Here is a 26268-nt window from a genome sequence, read left to right on the forward strand (position 1 = left end):
AAATCATTGTGAGGAAATGCTGTTAATATAATAATAGAGAAACATTTAGGGAACGGCTTTGCCGTATCCTGTGTACACAAAATGCAGCGATTCGTCCCAGCGCTACATTTGCATCTACGCTTCTTGCATCTTGACGGTTGTCGCAATTTAACACATAGCACTTCATTGTATTAGTTTTTACGCAGTCTTCAACTCAAAAATCACTCACAAATTGCAAATTAACACGATTTAAACTGATTTTTCCCTTATAATTCAAATTTCTCTTTCGCTGATTTGTAAACAAAGGTTTATTTACAAGTTACCACAACTGTCAAAATCGGCAAAAAAAAAGTAGCGGTACCACTGACGGCGCCACCTTTGTTCGCTGCACCGTGTCTGTATGACTCCATTTTCGATTTTAAAACTTGACGCTTATACTCCTGCTCAACACTACAATAGGTTCATCATTCCATAAATTCACAAGCTTAAGAATAACTTTTAGTTTTATGAGTAAAAGAATAGCGATTTCAAGTCTTCTGTGATTCAGATTCGTAATTTATTTATCCTCACTAAGTCTTCATTATATTGAACTGGATGAATCTATAACCTAAATCTATTAAATGTGTAATATGCTTAAACACTAACCTAACCTAGCGACTATCAATCGAAAAACTTTCTAATATTCCCACGTACATAATCAGCGTAAAAAGCATTTCTCACACTCTTCAAACTTCTGATTCTTTTAATAGAAATCTCTAAAACTTCATTCGGTTAGTGAGTGTAGTTAAGCTCACATAGAATTAGCTAATTTTTTCTACTTCTTTCAGAGAAAAAATATTCGCTTAACTCCGAAATATAATTTTAGTTTATTCAGCGCTTAAAAGACTTTCATCTCCACCAAAACAAATTAAGAAATTTTCTACACTGCAAATGTGTTTACTTTTTCCAAAAAAAAAGAGGTAATTAGGAGCTCGAATAACATGTCAGTGGCTGAAGTGAGAAAAATGTGAGAAGAGATTATTGAATTATATGGAGTTAGCGGTGAGCATACGACCACAAAGCAAAACAGAAAAAAACAAGTACGCTGAAAGGATTCACCGCAATATCGATGAAGATTGCAACTCATCAAAAGTAACTGCGCAGCAATTTGCTGCTTTCATTTAACCAATCCGAAAAAAAAACTGTTGGAAACCATAATCATGTTGCAATGTGAAAAGCATCGGCAAATGACGAAATAAGCTGTGAGTGGTTTCAACCATAATTTGCGACAAAACTACTACCGCAAATTTTTACTAATTACTTGCCAACTAACCGCAGCGCAGCACAGTGGTCAGTAGAAACGAAGTGGCGGGTAAGGGTAGTAGAAGTAAAGTGCTACATTTCGAGGCGAAAGAAGTAAGTGAAGTAAGCCATTTCGAAAAAACGAGACGAGCTAATGCGCTACATCAGCCACTCGAATCGCCCACACAAACGATTTCTGGAGCATTAGGGCAGAGGGAGTGCGAAGTATAGGAAGAGTAGCACGGCAGAAATGGTATGGCATGTGATTGCAGCAAAAAAGCTCACAGTGAAGGAAAGCGGAAAGGCGTTTGTTAATATGTATATGGCACAAGTGGATTTTCCTCAATCTCCTCTGCTATAATACAAAAAAGCGGAAAAGTTTATTTGTTTAACTATTTCACTACAGAGTTTTTGCTTTGGCCCCTGCACTTTTCTATTTCTGTTTCTTTTTTCAAATAAAATGAAATTTGTGGCAATTATTGCCATTAGATGCCTTTTCACACTTGCATATGCATATGTGCATACAAATGTATCTTAACTTGCATCCACCAACGCAGGCATTAAAAGAAAAACACACAAAGTTATAATGATATGTCTATGTACTGGTGTACTTACATTCATACATAGTTATGTATATGTGTATGAGGGTACCTCACTGCATTAGTATCGTCTTCAATTATATGTTTGTAAGTATTTAGACACAAAAGGCACATTTAATGTACTCAAACGCGGTGGCTAGACATTTGGGACTAATTAAAGTTCGTGCAAGTGTTGGGATAGTGTAAAAATAAATAGCTAGATTGGACGTAAGAAAAGTGTACAGTATGCGTGGCTTCTCCTCCCACATTATCCCCCTTTAATGGTTAAGCATACGTTGCTCGATGTTGTCATTATTGGGGTACTTTTGCGTCAGCATTTGTGTGTCTGCGGTCGATTGAGTTCTTAGTTTTTCTTTTTTTTTTCAGAAAAAGTTACAAAAAACTATGAATAAGGGCGATATGGGGACTCGAATGAAAGTATATTTCGGCTGCTTTCCTTCACATGAAATGAGCCTTTAACAATGTCGAACTTTGCTTGTTGAAATTTTTTGTTGGTTAAAAAAAACCACATATTTCTCTTAATTTTTTTTAATTTTGGCCACTGTCTAAAATTACATTTATTTCCCAATAAACTGGTACCTCATTTATTGCAATCACATAGAAATTTTCGAAGTTAGGCAACTTTTCTCAAATACGGCCTTGAATTTACATATATGTGTGTATGTATTTACCGGCCTTTCAGATTTTTTGAGCAGTCGTTTTTAAGCAAAAAAAATATATGTATATAAAAAAATATTAAGTACCGTTAGTTTATTCATGATCCAATGATCGGAACTTAGCCAAATTCGTATGGGTCGTATGGGTATGAGATATTGCCTTTCCCATAAACAAAAAAAATCATCGGAAACGATTGACGTGGCCTTAAGTTAATTACAAACTGTAATATTCCGCCTTGATATACGAAAATTTTAGCATACTCTTACTAAATTGGGCATGGGCATGATTCTAAACGATATCAAGCAATATCGCATTTTTAAGGAATTTTCGGTCTTAAAGTCTGAAAAAATTAAAAACTTTTGTTCAAAAATTTTTTTTTTTCACTTTTTAGATGTGTGTGTTTATTCTAAAATGGCAAATATGTAATCAACCGTCGGGCGTCTTTATTACCTAAGCGTATTCTCCAAAGTATAAAATATTTTATGAGTTTTAAGACCCATTGCGCACTGCAGCTTAAAGCGCATAGAATTGACTAAGTGCAATAAAACTATGCATTGTTGACGGTCGTAAAGTTCCAAATGACATTTTGTGACTCAGCGTAATAAATATTGGCATTTTTATGAGCAAATGTAAGTATATGAGCAAATGTATTATTCTGCGAAGGAAGCAATTAAAAAATGTATCACGAGGTGGCAATATCACTAACAAAAACGTTAACAACATTATAGGTTGCTACTTATCAGTAACCTATTGGCAACCACTGTTACTTTTAAGATGTGTAAATCCTACAGTATAGGTGATAACAACTCAAATGCAGTTCTGAATTTACGACCAAATAAGGCAACCATATCGCACACCTAGATCTAAAGTGCGATCAACTCAAAAATTCTGACTATTTTTTGCATACATCATTTCATAGGACTTACATTCAATCAACGAAAATATTTTTTTCTTCATGTTTATATACATTAAATAAAATACTACTGTTATACCTGTTTTTTGTATTAATTGAGTTGAATCTGTACGGTCCACAAACAGTAAAATTTCTCTTTATGAATTTTGAGTTAGCTCACTTTAGATCTACCCAGTGGGAAAATGTATGGTTGTTGTTGCAACCTTTTCAATTTGAGCTGTTTTCGAATTTTGTTTTACTTCGTATTTGAAATTAAACTTTGAAATAAAGATAAATATGAAGATGAGGAAATAAATGATAAAGGTGAAGAAAGAAAAGAAGTCAAAAGTGAAGATATAGACGAAAATGGAGACCATGAAAAATACATAAGAATTAGGGTAACCGAATTGAAATTTTTCGATAGGCATCGAAATACATTCAGTCATAAAAGTTACCGAAATTTATCGAATCATCGAAATTTAAAGTTATCGAAATTCATGCATGCTTATTGAGTTAGCGCAACGTATCGAATTATTAAAATTGATCAATGTTTATTGAGTTGTCGAAATTTATAGACACAGAAACTTAGTTGTCGAAATTTACGGATAGTTATCGAGTTATAAAATTTTATGGGATTATCGAAATTTGTCAAGTTAAAGAAATGTATCAAGTTATCGAAATTTATTGAATTATAATTATTTATAGACTTAGTTATGCGAGTTCAGCTAGTTATCACTGCTTATCGAATTTTATCGTCTTAACAGAGTGTAAAGAACTATCGAAATTTTTCGATTGCTTTCAAAAAATGTGGAGCTGTCAAAATTAAAAAAATTTATAAACATATCCAAAGATATATACATGTTTCAGTTATGTACCAAATCATCGTTATGTACCAACTGCCACTCTAGTTCATTATAAATACTTCTAGATTTAAGTACCTATGAATATAATTTCATCACCAATTCCATGTGCAACTATCGAGCAAATAAGTGGCAAGCGACAAATGAAAAACACAACTGTCTAATGGGACAAAGAAATGTTGCAAGCTGCTGTTAGCACCAGAGTACCTTATATTTTCACTCGCTTTGCAGCTAAATTTGATGCTTGCAAAAAAGTTACATTTTTCACCCATATACATGTGAATATGTACGTGCAAAAATTCGATGTCTTTGCCAATGGTACTAAATAATTTTTTTTTTGGCGACCATAAGCAATTCACCAAAGCGGTAATTATCTACTTTTGAACTGCGTACATTTTTCAATAGTTTTTGTTGCAACATTCATTTAAAACATTTTTCGTTTTTGCAACAACTACATAATTGTTGTGTTTAAATATGTACGTGTGCAGCTCCTTGCACTGTGGTAAGATATTTTGTTTTTGGCATTTTGCACTTAAGTATTCTTCTGCTTTCAGTTTTTGTTTCACGGCTACAACCACATTCCTTGAAAGCAACAAAAAGTGTTGCAAGTTAAGGGCCAAGCGATATGCGGCAGCCTCAAAAAAGCGCACATTGCAGTTTACACTGCGCAATATACGAATAAATGTATGCTAGGATGGTCCTTAAACTTTCAAAATCATGGGGCACCCCTTTATTTTGTTCTACGTATCAAATAAAAGACAAATATATTGTGGGTATTTTTAAGGACAGCCCTAATGTATTTATATACTCTTTTACCTATACATATCCCGTCCGTCCAACTATCTACAGTACCGCCTTCTGTCGCTGTCTTAGAAAGTGTTCAGTGTTGGTTGTCCGTCCGCTTGTCTGCCCGCCTTTCTGTCTGCCAGCCAGCCTCACTATTCGCCTTAAAATTAAAATTATGGCTTTTTCAAGTGAAAAATCTGCTTCAGACATTTTTGAGTGTGTTGCAAAGGGCACAACACTGGCCAAGGTGGCAAGTTGTCCGCTCTAACGGTACATGCATATTTTACAGTAAATTTAATTTTCTTGATGCATTCTTCGAATACAAATACATGTGTTAGTACGTTTTTATGTATTCGACTATGTAATTTTGTATGTGTGGAGGCCAGCAAGCATCGAACTTTCGGCAGTAAAATTTTTGCTGGTACAAGCGAACAGGAAATGTGCGAAAATTAATATTCGAAATTATTTAAATGCAGGGAAATATATGTACCGGATATTCGTAGAGATCGATACAGTTGCGTAGAAAATTCGTTTGCTTGAGTTGCTCAAAGAATTTAATGAATTATTTTGGATGTCTCCACTTTAAGGTGAGTGCACGTTTGTACTTCAGGAGATTACATGCATACATTCATATATATGTGGCATATGAAGAGGTAAAGTATGTACCAGCCATTGCCAGGGTGACCTTCTGAATTTAGTTTCTTCCAAAAGTAGAGCTCTAGGTGATAAGTGCCCATTTTACCTGATCATGGAAATAGCGCAGGACTGAAAAAGATCTATGACCAAGTAGCGTTGAACATGTCGCAACCCATGGCTTCACAAGAATTTCGAACCCAACTTTAAGCAAAAGAAAGAATAACAAGAAAAATATTATAGGTAGTTGGTTCAAACATAGGTGGGAGTCTTGGTTGTTAAATTACAGTCCCTTAGGGTAAGTGATCACAATAAATCACTACACCATCGAGAACTTTGGGTGTTGGAAACTGGCTTTACTTTAACCATACCAAAACTATCATTACACTAGAAGAATAAAAAACATCGCATTCTTCGGGCTTGGATAAGCAAAATGTTAGTCTGTAGAAAGTTCTCGGCGCAATGGGGCTCTAATGAGGGGACGCGAGACATGCGGCGAGGCCCACCACAGGCGTGCTATCACTACTTCTCCGCACATTTATGGTTAATAAATTAGTGTCAAACATAGAAGGCGGAGCAGCCATGCCAATCGTTTTTGCAGATGACATCTTGGTTATTATAAGCGGTAAATATCTTATGATTACTAGCTCACTGGCAAATCAGACGCAGAACGGCATCAGTGATTAGGCCACAGAAGTGGGACTGAGCATTAACGCAAAGCAGACTTACTTAGTATTATTCACTAGGAAATACCATATACCAGCTTGGGATATACCTAAAGTGGGGAAGATCACTCTTCAACCAAAGCCAAACACGAAGTACCTTGGAATCGTACTGGACGGCAAACTGTCGTGGAAGTTTAATGTAGAGGAGTGGGTGAGGAAGGCCTCGACAGCACTGCGTACATTCAAGATACTTCTTATGGGGTATTGGTATGCTAGACAGCAACGAAAAAGAAGATATACTTAAAAAAACTGGAGAGTGTTGACAGGCTCGGAATGATCAATATGATGGGTGCTTTGAGGGCAAAACTTACGGCGGCGCTTCACGCAATCTTAAACATGCCACCAGCGGACTTGATAGCCACGTCCATAGCATTTGAAACTGCAGAGGGGCGACCGCTTTTAGAAACAACTTTTGCGTTTATTTTTTTTTGATGTCAGTGGGATAATGTGCTTGATTCCAGAACCTGTGGAATGATAGTGTGCTCTGCCAACCACTAGACCACAGCTTCATAATTCATAATTTTTCAGGTTTCTGAAAGTTTTAGACATTTTCTGGGGACTATTTGGGTTCCTTCATATCTCACAATTAGGGATTTTTCGGGACAGTTTAAGATTTAGAAATATGAAGTTTTATACTTAGTACTTAGTGATATGGAAGTCCATACAGTCGGAAAAAGTTAAGAAAAAATAGAGACAGAAAGTCTCTTATATCTGAACTTTTGAAGCAATGGGCCTTCCGTGCTCGAAGTTGTACTGTGTTTTTTGTATGGAATGACAAGTGCTTCTATTCCATCTTCTAACGGGTGATTTTTTTGAGGTTAGGATTTTCATGCATTAGTATTTGACAGATCACGTGGGATTTCAGACATGGTGTCAAAGAGAAAGATGCTCAGTATGCTTTGACATTTCATCATGAATAGACTTACTAACGAGCAACGCTTGCAAATCATTGAATTTTATTACCAAAATCAGTGTTCGGTTCGCTTTACGTCCGATTTATGGTCTACATAATCGACCAAGTGAGCAAACAATTAATGCGATTGTGACCAAGTTTCGCACTCAGTTTACTTTATTGGACATTAAACCAACCACACGAATGCGTACAGTGCGTACAGAAGAGAATATTGCGTCTGTTTCTGAGAGTGTTGCTGAAGACCGTGAAATGTCGATTCGTCGCCGTTCGCAGCAATTGGGTTTGCGAAACACATTTCGAACCGAACACTGATTTTGGTAATAAAATTCAATGATTTGCAAGCGTTGCTCGTTAGTAAGTCTATTCATGATGAAATGTCAAAGCATACTGAGCATCTTTCTCTTTGACACCATGTCTGAAATCCCACGTGATCTGTCAAATACTAATGCATGAAAATCCTAACCTCAAAAAAATCACCCGTTATTAGAAGTGAAATTTTTCGCATGAAATAAATAATATTGACATTATTGCAAATTTATCTTTTGTCCACACTGGTACGATTTTTTAGATTAAATGATTTTCATTGCTTTGGAAATAGCCCTTATTGTCCGCCTTCGCACGGCAGGGCTATTGCAGGATCTTCTATAACATCTTTAAAAAAAGCGTAGACTTATTAAATTCCGACCTGAAAACGGGTTTGTTAAGAAGTTCTCAAATAAGTCTAAATTTATTCAATCATTAGCGGCGTAGAGGGGTGGATTATTTGATGATTGAAAATTTAAAATTAAAACTTCCCTATGCTTAAGCCTTTCCCATGCTTAATTCTTGTGATCTTTAGTGGTTCGACTGCTAGCTAGCGATTTTTATTTACAAATATTTCGAAGAGTTATATCAGAGTACCAATAAATTTGAAAATTTCCATTTCATTAATTTTTCAAGTGATTTGTTCATTAAATTTAACTCGCGCAGACACAAGTACATACATATTTATGTGCATGCATAGAAAATACACATTTTACTGTGCAAGTAGAATTGCTCAAACAAATATAGGATAGCAAACAATACAGAATAATTTTCAGAAAAAGTAATTCTCACTCAATCAGAATTACTTTCTAAGCACTTCTTCAAGTACTATTTACTCGTTATTGCTTCCTATGCAGCAGGGCAACTTTTGCAATATTTTTTTCATGATTTCAAACAGAGCAATACGAGTAAATAAACATACAAACATGCGTAGGTATGTATGTATATACGATATCCATATATATTTCTGCCATATACTTACAGGCTCTTCTTTAACTTTTCCCATCTAAATTATGTGCCGGGATTTTTTAGGCATAAATTTTGGCAATTATTAAACGAGCATTTTATGAACTTATTGAACCACTTTCAACTGGTGGCACTGTTTTTTGCTGCATGACTTCCTAAAGAGGAAAATGACTAAATGGAAATAGCAGCGGGGGGAAAAATGCTGCGCAGCAAAATAAAACAAGACAAAAAAGTTTACTGCGGCTCTTTAGCTTCCATGCTACATATTAACAGCGTCTTTGTCATTCTTATAATAAAGAATTTTCCACATGAGGGCCTGAGTGCGAATACAGCGAACGCAATAGAATCGAACAGGAAGTCACCCTAAAAAACTAAGCACTGCCGCTGTTGGATGCTGTTGTGAGTTTCATCCTGTTAGTAAAAGAAAAAAGTAGTAGCATATGTAGTAGTAGCACAGCACCAATAGCAGCGAGTTTGCCAGCCGCACGTGCCACATAAAAATTGCATGGTGCGCATTTAAGGAAAACGAAGGAAAATTACCCAAAACAAATCGAAAGCATCTCTGGGGTAGAAAAAAAAACAAAACTTTTGGAAAAAAGAAGGGAAGTAAGTGCAGAAAAAAGTGTATTAAAAAACTGACAAAGGAAGTTTTTTCTTTACTTTCTAGCAGTTTGTGGGGGTCTCGCGCCACACTCGCTAGACTCTTAGTCCCTTGCATATTCCAGACGTGTGTAGCGGAGAAGCGCCAAGCCAATGTGAATTTTACTAACGCTGAGCCAGCGATTCTTGCACCAAACGGGCAGTTAAAGTTCTGTCATTCAATGCTGTGCTGCGCTATCCCCTTGCTGTGTGTCAGGGTGTGTCCACCAGGATCTATTTAGATATTGTAGCGTTACGTTCCAATGACCACTTACATTGCTGTCAAAAGGAATTTATATTACAACAATAAAATTTATTGCATATGACATTGTTGGCTCGCTTTGTTTTTTTTTTTGGTGTGACTAAAAAGATAGTTAATTTTCTTCCCACTTGAACACACAAGAAGTGGGTGTGTGTGACGAGCTTAATCCTTCCTTCCTTTCTGCCTTTTTGTCATTTATTTATTGCTTTTTATTGTAACCACAGCTTGTGTGGTCAGCTGCTATACATTTTGTCAATGTTCCAGTGATTTAAGCGTTTGGCATGAAATTGTTGCAAATTGGATAAATGTGTGTATGTATGTGCATAAGCGCATGGAAAATTTGTATTTTGCATTACACGATTTTATCATCAGAATCTATGGATGTGTTATGTAGCTTCGAGGGGTTGATGGGGCCTTGCGGATACCAGTTTGCCTCCGCCAGTAACGATGGAATACCACAGCATGGGGCTCTGCTGTGCTCGGACGTTCATTTCCTTAAAATTTTTCATTCAGTCGCGAAAGGTTCGAGCGGAATGAGTGAGCAAAGATGCCGAGATTGAGAATGAACTTTTCTGAACGTGTTACTTTCTGTAGCTGCTGGATCGGTCCAGAAAAAGACTGCGCGGTCCCTATTAGCGAAAATTCCTGTCACAGGTAGTGCCAATAAGCGAAAACCTTTCGATGATAACAGGAAATTGGCGTCTGACGCCTAAATGAACCTTTATTTCCTAAAGATCTCCCGTGTTAGCGATCAAAATCTTGGAAAGTTGCGAACAAATCCACCGAGGGAAGCTCAAAAAGCTTAGTACAAACGATACTGCCATATAAAAGTACTATACAGCCAAAACACCAACAGGCCATAATCACTCTATGGGCACTAAGTCGGCTGGTCCGAGTCGTATCCGCCTCGCGGTCAGAGCTTCTCCCTGGATGTGCAGTGCCGCTAAAGGACGACTACAGAAAATCGGCATCACCCAGTGATTTGAAGGTAGGCGATATATATCTCTTTGGAGGCCGTGGCCGGGCTCAAGAGAAGGCTTCTCCAAAAACCACGAGCCTACTCCCTTAGCTCTTAGGCTCTTAGGCTTACAAAAGGCAGCGGTCGGTAAGCGACAACTACGAAGTAGGTAGATAAAAGACACAGGTTCTGAGGGGCTTTAAAGATATTGCCAGAGCGCGTTTGATACTGCCGGTCATGGACAGTGGTTAGCCTAATGAAAGATAATTGGAGATACGTCCTGGTGCGTATTTGGTCGGGTAAACAAACAGATATATTGAAAAAATCCTGACTGCTGATTAGTCGAACGCGATAATGCCTTAATTGGCATGTAAAAGCGTTGCCTGAGTACATGCCCAGCCTTTGATGATTCGTTGGGTTCGGCAAACCATTTCCGAAGAATCTATTTAGGTTAGTAACGGTGAATTTGGAGATCTCCCCAAGAGTTTGCGCGGAAAAACTCCCGAGTGTTTTATGCATTATCCTTGCCAATGATGGACACTCGCAAGGATAGTGTAGGACCGTTACTTTACTTCCCTTAAGATTACAGCAAAGGCGCGGAGGAGAAGATCCATTTTAGCTGCATGTTCACCAATTGGCGAATGTACCGTTATCGTGGCTGTCAATTTGACTATACCTTCCGTAGACCACTTGGAAAGTTTTTCTGTCTTTGGCCTTTGGCTTGTCATAATGTGGCCATACGTTTCTCGCAGTTTAGCAGGTTTGAAGGTTGTTCGAACGTGTACCATCCATAGGCGTGAATTTCAGATGAAGTTCCACTTTGATGAGTCCGAGTGGACAGTTTATTGACCCTGCTGTGGATTCGTCAAAAAATGCTATGGCCTTAGCCAACTCGTCAGCCCTGTCATTTCCGTGTATGTGTTACTAAGGCCGGAAACCCAAATGAGAGAGATGTCTATTGACTCGGCCGCCGCGCTTAACGCACATTTGCAATCTCTGACTGTTTTGGAGTTTGTTACCGGGGAAGTAAACGCCAGAAATGCCACTTGGCTATCTGTATGCCTTTCGTACTCCTACGCAGTTCCTCTTTAATGCTATTCAGGCCCTATCGATGCCCAGTACTTCCGCTTGGAAGATGCTAGCAAAGTTAGATAGTCAGAATGAGAGAGAAACATTCAAGGTTTCAGAGAACACCCCCGCATCCACACCGAAGTCCATTTTGGACCCAACTCTAACCCCGCCTAGAAGGAAACTTTACCTGCAAGTTTATCTTGAAATCGGTCGTAAGAGGTATATAGTCTGATTGTTTCCCTGATTCTATAAGCTTGTCAAGAACACCACTATGGCCGTACCGCAGAGCTCTCCAGCAGCTGGACTCTTAGAGTCTGACGGCCGAGGACGCAGCAGCTTCGCGGATGTTAATATTGGTCGTAAGATACCCATGTACATCCGGAGGACAAGCTTTGGATTTAATCCCCAGTTCCTAATGAATATTCTTTTACATGTATAATAGTAGTAGGATATATTTGTATTTCATCTCAATTTGGTGTCTAATACGACACGCAATTATTTCGCCTCGGAGGAATTAATTAAAAGAGAGAAGCCTGAATTGTGGTATTTTTGTTTTCTCGATAAACAGCATCAGTTCCGTTTTGATGGGGTTGACACATGGCCCAGGTGTTTAGTCCGAGCAAAGTTCCCTCTAGGATTTCACTAATCTTTGAGTGGAAGAGACCTCGTATCGCCACCATACATCAACTGCATACGCTACTACTCCACCTTTGTTGAGATCCAGTAAAATGTCGTTCAGTACCACTACCCATAGGAGCGGAGACCGAACTTCCCTTTCAGTTGACCTGCCCTTAATGTATGCATGTTGAGCTTTGGAAAGTTAGGATTTTCCCAGAAAATGCCTTGTATTTAAGTTTGACAGTCTTTCCAATACCTTTAGCAGGCAAGATGTAAGACTTATGAACCTGAAGTTTTTAGCTATTTTGTGATTTCTTCTTCCTGGTTCTAGAATGAAGACAACTTATATCCTTTTCCAGTTTTTTGGGAATGTATGTCTTGCTTATACTGGCTTTGTAGACCCTTTCCAGCCAGGATACCAGGGACTCCAGTAATTTCTGGGACACAGGCTTATATCAGAGCCGAACTAAGCTGGTTTCCTGGGCGAATGAGATGTTGATCTGTTCGTACACGGAAAATTTCTTCTTCTTTCTTTCTGGGAAGCTGAAGTAGATTATCATAATGACATTGTACTGCATTCGGGACGGTCCGCCGACCTTCGTTAGCTGATAGCAGTAATTTTGTAACCCACACTAAAATTACGAATTCTTTTCGCATCAAGTGATAAAACAAATGTGAAGAGACGCTATAGGTTATATCAATGAACCCATGAGGGCGAGCTTCCGTCCACCACTGGATGAGGGGCCATGATAACATATCCTAATCTCAATTTCAGACTTCTTAAACACATATTTTATTCCGTTGGATCATGTTTATCATGCCTACATTATCAACTAGGAACAAGAAGATCAGAAAATACTCGCATCTGTCTAATTTTTGTAAAAACTTCTGACTGTGTAACATTTTATTTTTAAACTTCCCAATATTTAGCATTACGCAAGTCTGAATATTTCTCAGGTTAGACCGGTGTATTATAAGTAAAAGAAGTTGGAGCCGAATCCAATGCTGCCGAGTTTACATCCGATGTGACAGATAAACTAGTTGTTAAAGATATCGTAAGGCGGATGTATTTTGCCAGTAACGTAGCCTTTCCACTTTTCTAAGAAAGTCTTGGAGTGTACTGTAAGAGCGTAATAGTGCGCCGTTTTACCCTTCGCGTGTACAGCCTGCACCCACACACCCATCCCATCCATTTACTAAGCTATTCATATATCACTTAAATGCCAATAATCGTAAAACTTTTATAGTTATTGTCAATTGCCATACATGCGTCGTCATAACTTTCACGTGTTCAATAAAAAGAAAAAATTAAAAATAACTCCACATTTGACCTCCGTTCGCACATTTGCATGCAGCTAAGACAAATAAAATTGTACATTAAAAATTTTCCAAACAAAAGCCATAAACCTTAAGAATTCTTGAGTAATCACCACAAAGGAAAAAAAAAAAGTTGCCTTAACTTGCATTTAATGCACTTCGCCTCCACAACTCCAACTCTTTTTCCGCTCCTTCTTTTTTTATCATTCTCACTCCAGCTAGACACACTGACCGAACAGCTGCTTCCACTCGTTTGTATGTACAATGGCCCCATTATATTACCACAACGCTCATAAATGACAATTGTTTTTTAATGTGCGTTCATTGGCAATGTTGATTTTAATGATCCGCTGGGACAATGGCAGCAAACGTCAGAAGCGTCAGCCAACAGGCGTGCGTGCGTCCAATGGCTCTGCATCGTAACGCCATAACGATTTGCGCGCCTTCCGTTCCACCAACACACACACACTGTCATAGCGTAAGCACTTTTTTGTCCCTTAAAGTTCCGGGTTATGCTTTTTAGTGCAAGCATTTCTATTTTTTAATATTTTCAAAATTTTTCGTTTTTAGTTTTGTTTTAGTTGTCTGTCGTCCTGTGTGTCGCTTGTTTTGCGCTTGCGAATCCGCGTTTCCTGGTGGCTCAACGTTTATTTTTATGACTTTGGTGGCTTGGCTATCGTGACAGTTTATCGCATTTGAATAGCCAATGAATAAACACCAAATTAAGTAACTATTTGGAAAGTGGATGGCACTAAAAGTTTTTATCCTGCATAATTCAAGAATCACTTGAAAGCAATAAGTGGACGTTTAGAGTTCAACGTTTGTTAAGGTATTTTTTTAAATTCGCTCAAATAGGCCAGTCATTATCCACCTGGCCTTTCTCTCGCAGGAAGACTTTTCTCTTCCTGTACTACCAATAGCGGGATCCGCGTTGAATATACGCAGGTGCTGCAGCATTTGTGTCCATTCGTACGACATGGCCGCTCGAGCGGAGCTGCTTATATTAATCGCTGAATCGCTCTAAAGCTTATCGTTCCATCGCCATATGTTTTCTTGTCAACGCTTCTGCGCCCAATGCCAACACTTGAAAAACGATTTACTTATAGAGTGTGATTTTTGTAGAGTAAGAGAGGAATTTACTTAACAATTAAGTCGATTATTTCAGAAACCTATCAAGCGTTGTACCTTCTTGAATATCAAAGCGGCTTTCGACAATACTTCCTATGGATCTATCTTAAGGGAATTGGTTCAAGGAGGCTTAGACCCTACCACTTACTGTTGCTTGGATCGACGCTATGCTTCATGAGCGTAAAATTACATCATCCTTGGGCAATACCCAAGTGAAGATCAGAGCCGTGAGAGGCTGTCCACAGGGAGGGGCCCTCTCTCCCTCGCTTTGGTCACTTGCGGTGGACGACCTCTTAATAAGACTATATGAATGTGGTTACGATGTTGGTGGGTACGCAGATGATCTGAAAATTATATTTGTGGAGAAATTCGGCAGTACTGTCTCGGACGTTACATCTGCAGCTCTTCGCGTGGTCTCAAACTGGTGTGCCAATGAGGATCTCAGCATAAACCTTGGATACTCCGTTGAGGTAAAATAAATATCTGGGGATTACGCTAGATAAGAGACTTAATTTCAACTCCCATCTTGAGATAACGGTTGCCTAAGCCACACGGGCAATGTGATTCTGCAGAAGACTTTTTGGTAGAACATGGGGATTGAGCTCAAGGCTGATAGCGTGGCTCTACCGTATGATCGTTCGTCCGATTGTGTCTTATGCAACCATAGAATGGGGCAGGAGATACTGCATGGCAAACAGACAAGATCAAGAAGCAGAAGATTTAAAAAACCCGCCTGTAGATGTAAAAAAAACGGCGGAAACCGGTTTGAAAAACCCGAGTTAATCGTCGTAATAGTGAATTAATCAGGTCTAAAGCCGCACAGATAAGGCCCCATTATTTCTTTGATCTTACACCAGGTTACGGTTTACAAAGAAACGAGTCCGTTGCTTTACATTGTTGCATTTCCAAACAGGGGCGGACACTTAAATTCCAGTTGGTAGGCATATATTCTGTCTTTGGATAATCTACATAAGGATCGATGCATGCGACTTAGCAAACCTCGCGGTTATACTTGAACAGCATAGCCGAAAGGCCATCAGATCCAGCAGTTTTGTTGTTTTTCAGCAGCGCATTTGCTATTCGTCTCTCGCTTTAGTTTGGCGCTGGGACACCGACTACGTCGGCTTTAACTGAGGGTTCATCACCAAACTGCTCTCAGTGAGACGTATTCCCTCCAAATTGATGCGCACTAGGTCGCTGTATTCTTTCCTATAGGAGGTTGCTCAGAGTCTGAAAATATTTTCTAAGTCGCATAATTTTCCAATAAGGTTTTCTGGCGTTTCGCCGTGCAGAGACGGCTTAAAACCGTAGGTCGCTTCCCTTTGTGTGCCAAAATTAAGGCGCACGCCTTGTATAAGAACAATCTATTATTGTTATTATTATTATTTTTACGCTGAAACTTATTTAGTACAACAGAATGCCATGCTTCGGTAAGTGATCAGTCTCAGTCCGTTATTGGACGTTTCGTTTTGGTAAAAACATTTTCTGGTGGAATTACAGTTTAAAATTTTTATTTTAAGGCGCGAAATCAGCTTGATCGCTCTTAAAATTATCAGCTCCAGTACTTTGCTTAATGAAAAAAATTTAGAAAAATACAAAAAACATTTGGCCATTAAGTATTATTGATAAATGAGATCTGAGATTATGCGCCGACAATTTTCTGATAACTTAATATTTTTATGTGAATACATTAAAACAAAACTTTACGATCTCACACTTTTTCTGTGCCAGCCATTTGGACGCGAAAGATCAATAATCGTTATGTTATAAAAAATATCAGCGCATAAATACCATTATTGCTTACATACATACATAAATATGTGTTGTGCGTATTTTATTCTATAGGCAACAGCTCGCCTATCGCTTTATTTCTCAGTTGTCATCCAAATGAAGACTTCATTTCAATAGCAACTTTTGTCTTTTTACGAGCACGCACAGCTGATAAGCGCTGTGATGATTCAATTGTTCAACGATCGGGTACTGAACTAAAGAATTTATTATATGTATACTTGACCGTAGTTGGGTTATCGGCAAAGGTCAAAAGCAGTTAAATAAAAATATTAAAGAAATGGTGCTGCGGCAACCTCTCAGGCAGAGTGTAAAAATCGCAATTATTATTATTTTCTTTATCAGCAAATGGGTGGTCGGTCGGTCGGTCGTTAAAAGCGCCTTCGAACTAAGAGAGAAGAAAATCAAATCGCATTCAGAAAGTTAATGCAACAAAAAAATAGTTGTTGAAGGAGGTAAAAAATAAAAAATTACTTAAATACAGCTGAGTGCAAAGAACATAACTTCAAATGAACGACAAAGGCGGAGAGTCGTAAAAGAAATGTAATAAACTTAGAGCAGCTCATAAATATCACTGCTGCAATTTGATGGGCAGCAGCAATAACAACAACAACAGCAGGCACAAGCACAAACAGCAGTCATAAATTCATTCGCACTTTTAGTCACACTTCTTTCATTATGCATTTTACTATTTTTTTGCACACAAAAACATATATACGTATGTATATATGTACACTAGGGATGTTAATCCCGGGATCCCGGGATCACGGCATTTTTGAGGTCCTGAAAATTCCGGTATTCTTGGCAAATAATCCGGGATTCTCGGGATTTGTAATTGGCACTGATGGCAATAATAGAAACTCTTTTTATTGAACAGTACGGGCTATATTTCTTTTTTTATTTAATAATTCATATTTTTTTTTATAAATGTCTAGCTAGTCTGGCGATAGTAAATTTTATACACAAAAATCAATACATTCGCGAAGTCATGAGCCAAATATAGTAAAATTGCGTTTCTAGGTTTTCACTCTGACGTCAGTAATTCAAAAATGATTTAGAAAATTCAGTGAAATGTGCTTAGAGAATATGTATGGGCATTAAATTAAAGAGGAAATTCTGTAAGATTTAAACAGATTAAACTTTTTGGTGCATAAGGGATGGTTAGTGTTGAAAATGTTCGTTTAAAATTTTATTCTTGAAATTTCGCAATATTTGTTTTTGAAAAAATCATATGTTAAGGACTTATATAAACTCGATAACATCCTCGAATGACCAAATTCTCACTTTATCGGCACCAAAAATTACCTATTCGTCCTTGTGAATCCAAAAAGTTTTATTTTTTTAATGCTAAAGAAATTTCCTCTTTCATTTGGTAACCATATTTTTTTATTCTACGTTGCATTGAATTTTTAAAATAATTTTTGGAAGTAATCATATTTTTGAAATTACAGAGTCTTTTAAAATAAATCCTGACGTCAGGGAGAAAAAAATGAAAACGCTACTTTAAATAAAACGGTAGGTTTCAAACCCATTTATTTATTATTTATTTTAGGGTAGGAGAGATAGAAGCAATTTTTTCTATTTAAGTCGCTGAAATGTAATGATTGTGATAACGACATCCCAAAAATCCCGGTATCGTAAAAAGCGAAAAAATCAACATCGCTAATGTACACACATACACGGTGTATCTACATTTGGTGTAACCATTCCTTATGAACAGACTTCTTCCTTCTTATGCGCGCCGCTGTTGCACATAAATTAATTAAAATTTCACATAAAACGTTTGCAAAAATAGACAAAGCGAAGGAGCGAATAATAAGTGATTGAAGTTGCATAGTGGCAAAGGCAAGGGCAAAGGCTTGCTTAGCGGTGGGAAATATATGAAAAGCAAAGTCCATCGGTGCGCGAAATCATTTTGTAAAATGATGCGTTAATTGAATTTATATGCCATTTCTAATTGGGCAATTTTGTAGGGACTGTTGTATGTAGACGAAGGGCAAGAATTCTCAAATAAACTGCTTCGAGTATGTATGTACTTACAATGATGAAACATCAGCAAAAACAACTACCTACATACCATGAAACGCACGCCATTACGAGCCAGTGATGGAAAATTAAATCTTCAAATTGTTCTTAATTTAAGGAAAAAATTGTGCCTAAAAACTGACGAACGTATCTAAAAAAATCGTATGTACATGCTGCCCTAAACTTTTGACACCATTACTTCGAAGCTATGAAGGATTTTGTTTATTTAGGAGCCAGCATACCATTATTTAGAGGTCGGACGCAGGTGCTTAGTTATGCTTAGCAGGGTCTCCTCACCGAACAGAAATCAGCCTTAACAAATCTCTGTTCATATTGTCTGCTCATATGACATAGAAACGTTGAAGATGCCTGATTAAGAAGATATGTCCTCGAGTGTATTCGTGAGAACAAATCTGCGAAAGGTTTGTGGCTCTTGGGGTTATCCTATTCAAGTCCATATGGATTCGTCTGCACTAGGTTGTGGTAAATACAAGGGAAAAAGAAATTCTGGGAAAATGTATTTGTCTAAGATGAAATTCTACCGAAAATGCTATATATTCAAATTATAAAAGGCCTGAAAAAAGTATAATTGTGCCTACTTTTCCATCACTGCTACTAGCTGCATCAGCAGCATTCACTTTCGGTAGTTCGCAAATATCTCCGCATTGCTTGCTTTTGGGTATCCTCGTCGGCTTTTTCGATGTTTTGTATAAAGCGCTTCAGACAAGTTGCGCACTGAGTGTCACTTTAACGCCCAAGAATGACGTGTTGCACGCGGCATAACATAGTTTGCCCAAGTAGTGTACTTACATGCATAAAAAAAAATTCATATTTTTATTTAACTTTCATTAAGATAGCATTTTGAACTACTCCCAATAATGACTGAACATAAAAATATCATTCCACATCTGAATGAATTACAGCTTTGAAGAGAAAATGACCTCACTCGAGCGAAGGTGTTTTGTTAAAAGTCTACAGATATGTATGTTTTTTTTGCGAAACTCGATGTGCTTTTCGGTTTAATATTTTCCCTTTGGGCATAAATAGCTTATAAATGCAGTTATACTGCTGCTCGTGCCGTCTAGGTCTGGAAAATTTGGTCAAAAACTCGTACTGAAACAACAAGTTCTGAAGAAAAATTAGGTACTTCGTTACTATGTTTCAGAATGGCACGAGCATATGCTAAACGCGTTTATATTCAAATCCCTATTAAAAATGCGCTAAAGACCTTGGTAATGTCGTCGTCATGTATTTTGGGCAACCTTGTACTTTCAGTGCTGTACCCGAAGAACGCCGGATATTCGCTAGTAATAAACCACTAAGGCAGATTAAAAATTTTCATAAATTATTTAAGCTTACTAGCTTTAAGACGCCAAAATTGAATTCAACTTTTTTAAACAGCTGGAAACCATATAAAATTTATTAATAAATATTCCAAACGTTTCATCTACATCCGCCAGCCGTTTCTGTTGTCGGATTTTCATTTCATCGAAATTCAAAACACCCTGTACTACATACTAAAGAAGCTGTAACATCAAAACAAACAAACTTTGTTGCTCACTTACAGACAAAATTCGAAATAGCGGTGCAGATCCGATGACCTTCACAAAAAATGGCCCATATAAATAGTGGGCAGAAAATATACCCGTTATTTATGGAACACGATTTCCTTATGTGGCTGCCTCGTCCGGCTTAAATAACACTTTTCTAAATGGCAGCAACCCTCTTCAAATTTATTCTCAAACTATAATTCAATTATTAATTATCAATTGGCAACTCTCCTAAATACAGTTCAGAAATAAATCGCTTTCAAAGCCATTTCCACCGAAATCCATCTTTTAGTAAATAATTTAACTTATTAAATTTAAAAAAATTTAAAAATTTAACTTTTTTGAAATGCTGGCAACTCTTCAAAAATCTAAAACAAAATCGAATGAATACACTAAAGATTTCTTAGCACGCTTTTGTTTGACACCCATATTTTAAATTGCATATACATATGTAACTTGTTTATAAGCTAACTAAGTTCTACTTTTAAAATGGGTGGCAGCACTTTTCAAAATGTTTTAAAACTAAAACCTGCTTAAACTTAAACCTCTTTCGTCTGACACCCGTATTGTGATACATATATCAATTACCTAATTGCACCCCTTCTAGACATGGTTAAAACATTTTCCGAACCATTTCGATTTAAACCCATATTGTAATAATTGATTTAACTCATTAATATTTTGAATTCAATATTTTAACAGATGGCAAATCCCTTGGAAAAAGTCAAACCTTCGGATCCGATGGTATTGATTTTTAAATAATTTGAATTTATTTTTTCAACAGATGGCAACTCTTGAACAACAAATCCCTTCGCGTATTATATGCATATAAATATTTTAAATTAAAATTTATAAAGCATATAACACTCCCTGCAACGAACCTGCTACGCGTGAGTGCAGCACGCACCATTACTGGAATTACAGTCCTCCTAGAATGACTAATAAGAGCACTTCACGAGAAATAAAAATATTTATACGAGTACATATGTATGTATGTATATTGAAAAGTGCAATAGTACCCAAAAAATTAAATAAATTCTGAAAATGTACTTGCCGCAAGATGTGGAAAGTAAAGTGTATAGAATAGAGGAATAACATAAAACTTTAGTCAGGAGCAAGAAGCAGAAAGTGCGCGAATATATATATGTATGTCCAATAGCATGGGCCGAAAATCCGCTTTTTTTAGAATTTTGATTGGTAAAAAAATCTGTGTGAAATGTAAAAATTTTTGGTCAATATCCTAGTCTCGCCCAAGTCCATCAAAGTTCAAGTAGTAAAAAAATTTTTTTCTTAGCTTACTTCGATTCTCTACAAAAAAATTCCATATACTAAATTATTTAGGACTAATACTTTCGAAGATTATTTCAATTTTAGCAAAAAAATGTAATAAATAATTTATTTATTAATTTTTATTTTTTGAGCATATTGACATTTGACATTTGGCATATTGACAAAAAAAAATCCAAATTTCCAACAGATTTTTTTTAAAGCATATTGACGCATGTTTTTGCTATTGACAATCAAATTCTAAAAAAATGGATTTTCGGCCCATGGTAATGTGCAAGTATATGAAAGTACATGACTTGTATACTTTAAAAATGAATTTGTAAAAGCAATGCACTGAAATACTACTATGCCAGCGATATTTTTCTTGGCTGCGTTTACACGGTTGATGGCGAAGAAAAATAAATAAAAGTCATAATTTCTGATACGAGTAAGTACATTCGCAACCCCACTAAAAACTGTGTATTTGTGTAGCTTTGAAATGTGGAATGCTGCAAAAATCGAGAAAACAACCCGCTGGCACCACGTTGCACAGTGGTTCGGATCGCAAATCTAGCTGGACGAAACTATTTAAACAAATACTCGTTGATGGATCTTTACACCACTTCTTACCTAGGGGATTTTTGAGTCGCTGATTACGAATCTGAAGTCACTTATCAAAAATTCAAAATGGCGGATCCAATATGGCGCACGAAAATTAAAAAAAATCGGTAGATTTCTATGAAACTGGGTATCTGGGGGTTTTCTGGGTCGCTGATTACATATCTAAAGTCATTTACCAAAAATTCAAAATGGCGGATCCAATATGGCGGACGAAAATTAAAAAAAATCGGTAGATTTCTATGTAACTGGATACTAATTTTTTTAACTCTTTCATAACCAAAGGTTTTATAACTCCAAGTATTTTTCTGTTTTAACACACAACCGCTCCCCCCCTCTTCCCCGTGGATCCGCCACTGATGTTATATTTATATTCAGATACATTCCTGTTAATAATTACTTTTGAATTTTGAGATTTGACATACTGTCACTAAAATGTAAATATCTAAGCCAATTGGTTAGACTTGGTTATCGAACTTACCCTCTGCATTTGCGAAGGTGTAAAGAATAATATGCAAGTGGTTTTATAACAGCCTTCGGCGGCCTTTACTTTTCCTACTCTTTAATTTATTTTTTTAATTAATCAAAACGACGATTTTTCAGAATAAATTTGCTTATACCAATGTGGACATAAATTACGTTATGACCTCTGAATCTATAGCGGAATAAGTGTATTTTTTTGTTTATAAAGTCAATTTGCAATTATGCAAATATTTGTGAGTGCAATTAGCAATCTTTTAAGTTAAATTTCAGCTTTTAAAATAGAGTTCTCAAATAGGCGGCGTTGACTTACATTTTTTTTGTTTGTTTTCATATGTTAATGCTTTAATAAATGCAATTTCTATTTGAATGTATTGTCACGAATTTATTACAAGTACCATTAAGTATTTTAAAAACAAACAAAATTTTGACTTTCGTCCAGCTAGATCTGCTATTAGAACCACTGTGCATTGCTCCGTATGTACGTACATTAGGGCGGAGTAATTTATTCGAAGCAAAATTTTCGAAGAAAGTGTATAGCAAATTCTACGATTAATTCTAAGCAAAAATGGCGAACAAACTATATACCAAGAATGACGTTTGACCCTCGCAATTTTTAAAAGAAAAAGAAGTAGGTACCTATATTTTAAATTTTTTACTCGAAATTTATTTTTCATTGTACCAAAAAATTTTCTACGAAATATAAGTACAGGCATAACGAATTTTATCAATGCCGAGGAGCACAAAAAAAGTAAAATTCGTTCTGATTTTTCGTTTTAAAGTTGGAAGGGTTAAACGTCATTTTTGGTATATAGTTAGCTCACCATTTTTGCTTAGAATCGAAAGCAGAATTCGAAAATGCCATACACTTTTTCCTAAAGCAAATTACTCCGCCCTAACGTACACTAGAAAACACTAAATATGAGTGCATATGCCACCACTGCAAATTGGCAAGTTTAACTTTTTATGAACTGTAATGACGCGCAATATGAATAATTTCACTCAAAAATTGTGCGAATAGTGAGTACCACAAAGTGAAAATAAAATTGCTTCAAATAATAAAGGAAGCAATGCGAGTAGATGCGCAGTAAATCTGTACTGTGTGCAAAAGTGCAATTTATACTATTAAGAAGAAGAAGCAGCAGCTCAAGCACCACACTCCAACCAGTAGTAGGTACTTTACAACAATTTCGCTGATGTTGCCAACTATGATAATGATGGAAGTGCTGCTGCTTGCTGCTCAACAAGATATGGGGCTTGAAAGCGCACCCGGTAAAGGATGCAAGGGGAGGTGGTTGGCGCTGCCTGTCGCTTGATTGTGGCAGCATTTGGCTTATTGCCAAACATAATTTGGCAAATGTAGGTACTAGATACTTAAGCCAATTCTGGAATGCCAGCAACAAAAATATTTTAGAGCACTAAAGTGCACGCTTTCGGAAAGCAGAGCGTGTGGAAACTGCTTAATTTGTTTAGAGTGCAGCGTAGTTTAATGAAATGAAAATTTTTGAGATAAGTAGCCACTGCAGTGTATTTTTATTCGGACGCTGCCAAGAAATGGGTTAATTTAGCATGAAAGTGATTAAAGGAGTTTTTTTTTTGAGCTTTTCGTGGTGAAAAAAGAGCATACCGAGATAGCTGTCTTTCATGTGTTAAGCGTGAAATTTGTGCGGCAAGTATGCCTAACAAGATTAAATACTTTGACTGTCGAAAATTAAGAATTTATTTGAATAAGGGCAAGGTGTCTAGATTGGAGAAAAACCTGCTGCCACTTGAATTTAATTAATCCGCTTACATATTTGAGTGACCAAAGCAAAGGGATTACATTTTTTTTCAGGCTTTCAAAATTAAAATAAACAAAGGGCAGCAAGAACATATGCAGAGTCCGTTGAGGCATAGCTGAGCAAGCGTTTACAATATTTCATGGTCATATATATGTACATATGTATATATATGCACATTAGGGTGGTACTTAAAAATATGAACATCAAATTTTTTTTTTGTTGATTTACGTACAAAATAGGGGAATACAAGCAAAAATTAAAAAAAATAAAAATTGGGGTTAGAAACAACTGATTTTTTTAATCACAAAAACTGCAAAAATGTTGAATTGAAATCTGGAAAAATTTACATATGTATTATTGAAATCTATTCATATAAATTCGTAAACCCGCTAAGTGTTAGCTAGTCAAAATCAAGATTTTGCCGAATTTTTGGAATAAAAGCACCTTAAGAAAACCCTTTCAAAGCCTGGTAACGACCCCTAAAATATTACGTAGTCCAAAATAAAGGGGCGCTCCATTGTGTTGATATTTTAAGGAACAACCTAATGTACATATATGTAGAAGTGCTTGCTAAAACTCTGACCACACATAAAGACGTACATTAAAAAGCAGCTGAAAACAGTTCAATGTATTTTTAAGCCAATTATGCAGCTGCCGCTCGGCTTGAAAAGTGTTTGAAGCGGAAACTTGCTGAGAAGTGCTAATACAAAGCAAGCAAGTCAGAAGCAAACCGATCGAGGAAAAACATATTCCATAGGTGCTATTTTGAACAATTTAGCCACCAGAAAAGCATGGATATGCATAACAAAAGATCTTTGGCCGATGCATTAATCTGTTTAAACTTAATAATTTATCAGCGGTCGGTATATGTATGTGTGCAACCTGTTTTGGAAGTAAATTTTAGTTTGTTTAAAAAAAATATAAGAGTTAAAATTTAGTACTGAAATAGGTTGCAATTTTTAACGCAAATTGAGATGTGCAGCCAACGGGATTACAAGTAGCTAATTCATTCTTTGAAAAGGACCTCGCTCAAAGAATACTGCAACGGTATAGATACCTTGCCTCAAAGAGATAGGATGGTGGAGATGCTTAAAAACAAAAAAAAAAACACTAAACTCGGTTCACTCGAACAATCTGAGTGTTCCTTCTCGTATATAAGGAGTGAGACTGGAAATTAAGCAATGGTTAAAAATTTCCCTCACTCGTTGTTGCATTTATACTAGCTTCAGGCAAATTACCATGATAGCCTTCATGCTGAAATTTCTGGAGATATTGGTTGAGTTACTTTTATCACATAGTCTTCTTCTTCTTATTTGGCGCCGTAACCGCCTGAGCGATTTTGTCCCAGCAATTGGTTGTGCGCTGTGTTTGGGACCCGCCACGTAAAAACCACTTCCAGTGAAGAAGCAAGGTATCACATAGTCAGGTGGAGAAATATTGTGAATCGGTTCTGCATGGAACAGCAGCTCCTATGCTTGCATTGGGGTTCGGGCAGAACGAGGTCAATATATCACATCGGGAATACTTAAGGCTGTCGCCAGGGCGGCGTGGTTTCTTCTTTCATATGGTGCTTGGTAGTTAAATCCCTACTTCTCGGTCTTAACGGCTTGTAATACCTACGCTCAGGGTTTTGAAGATTATGCGGTCTGCCTTAACACAGGCGGTTTTTTTTTCGTGCTGGCACTACAGCGTTACGAACACGGAATATAATAAACACTTGGTGAGGTGAAACCACCGCCCCTCCACAATATTTTTCACCATTCCAATTTCTTCTGAAGTAAAGTACTAGATAGTAAACTTTTACGGAGGTCTTACGTAGAACAAAAGACTTCTGACACCTACACTCTTTGGGTATGTAATTAAGTCGGGTAAAAATTAGGTAATATGGTACGACTCAAAATCAGCTATGTATCTGTGCTGTAATGGGACATACTCTCAATCAATAGCGTGGTAAATCTGCTTACCAAACTTAAAAGAATGAACGCAGTGTACTGTACGGAATCGTCTTCTAACAACACCTGGTTCTGTTTTGTGTGCACTGCCTCTAAATATGGAATGCAGGCATAAAATAAAGCAGTGTCGTTATGATACCTAGTGAAGATAGGCTGAAATTTTTGAAGTTAGGGATCTAGATATAGGTAAGAGCTTACGTGTCTGTAGTGATAGCCAATCT

The 26268-nt window shown here is 36.9% G+C and overlaps 1 protein-coding gene across 3 annotated transcripts in view; it reads right to left on the minus strand.

The window, feature by feature from the left end:
• The window catches only part of robo1 (roundabout guidance receptor 1), a 285387-nt gene that overhangs the window by 163954 nt on the left and 95165 nt on the right, over positions 1 to 26268 (minus strand). The gene's annotated exons all lie outside the window — the stretch shown is intronic.

This window comes from Rhagoletis zephyria, unplaced genomic scaffold (assembly GCF_001687245.7).
Source record: "Rhagoletis zephyria isolate East Lansing unplaced genomic scaffold, Rhagoletis_zephyria_1.1 Rzeph_scaffold_00011, whole genome shotgun sequence".
Lineage (NCBI taxonomy): Eukaryota > Metazoa > Arthropoda > Insecta > Diptera > Tephritidae > Rhagoletis > Rhagoletis zephyria.